The following is a 1,240-nucleotide window of genomic DNA, read 5'->3' as shown; positions in this document are numbered from 1 at the left end:
CGGTCTGTCCATGCCCGCTGTCTGCCTGGGCAGGCTCCTCAGCCCGGCGCTGCAAGGGCTGGCTGTTGGGTTGGGCTCAGCAGCAGCCAGGATGCTGCTCTGCCGCGGGAGCTGGCCTGGAACGCTACGGTACCAAATCGTGTCCTGCTGGGCAGCCGGGTTTCCTTCCCCCTGCAATACGCACTCCCAGTACTCCCCAGTCCGTATACGCAGGCTGTGGGGAGGAGGTTGCTGCAGTCTCCGTCGGGGTAACAGTGGTCTCCTCCTGACAGCCCTCCCCACCGCGGTGCGTGCTCATTACTCGCTTTTATCAGCTGGGGAGCCATTTATCTCCCTAACATCTGAAAATACTTTCCACAGATTCCTTTACGTTTACTAACAGCTGCCACAGCTTCCTCTGGGCTTGCCCCCCGCACCCGCTCCATTCCCCCCGCGCGGTGGCTCGGCTCCGGCGGGGCCATGTGGGACCACGGCGCAGGCTCTGTGCAGGCACATTCCAGCTCCTTCCAAAGGCTCCTGCTCTGGCAGCTAACGGCCTCTTTCCAAGGAAGATTCTTGTTGCAATTGCTGCCCTGTGACCTTCGCCAGGCTCTGGTTTTGCTGCTGCTCGGCCTCAGAGGGTGAGTGAGCAGCTCCAGCCCGGGAGGTTTCCAGCGGAGCCCGTCCTCCAGCAGCAGCACCACAAACCCTTGTTTCTGCAGCGCTGTTTCCAGGGATTAACCACAAAGGGTTTCTGTACAAAGGGCCCCCGGGCTCCTCTTTCAGGCAGCCTCAAGAGCCTCACGTTTTTAACCAAAAAAGGAAATGACCCAGCTGCACGTAGCACTGGAACATCTGGATTTTATCCCTGTCATGAATGGGTCATGGCTCTGCACAGACCAGTGCCTGATTTACGGGAGGGGGAGGGTGATGTCATGCACAAACATCCCCCAAGACTCCTGGAGTGCGGGTCTGAAACACTCATGAAAATGTTATGGAGCCCAGGCGAGCAGCGCAGGGGGGAGGGCAGGGCTGGAGCCGGGTGAAGTGGGAGCAGGGAACCTCGCTGGGAGCCCAGGGCAGCGCTGGGGGTATGAAAGGCATCAACCAAATGTGCCCGAGCTGTGCTCACCTGCTCCACCGGCACAGGATCAGGGACCGTGCGTGCAGCCCAACGGGCAGAGCCAGGTCCCAGCCGCTGCCTGCGCCAGCGCCAGTGAGCTGTCCCGACAGGGGCTGCCTGCTCCGGGCCAGGGCAAGG

The sequence above is a fragment of the Buceros rhinoceros genome, unplaced genomic scaffold (assembly GCF_000710305.1).
Source record: "Buceros rhinoceros silvestris isolate BGI_N320 unplaced genomic scaffold, ASM71030v1 scaffold30698, whole genome shotgun sequence".
Lineage (NCBI taxonomy): Eukaryota > Metazoa > Chordata > Aves > Bucerotiformes > Bucerotidae > Buceros > Buceros rhinoceros.
The sequence above is the reverse complement of the archived record's forward strand: the minus strand, read 5'-3'. Positions refer to the sequence as shown.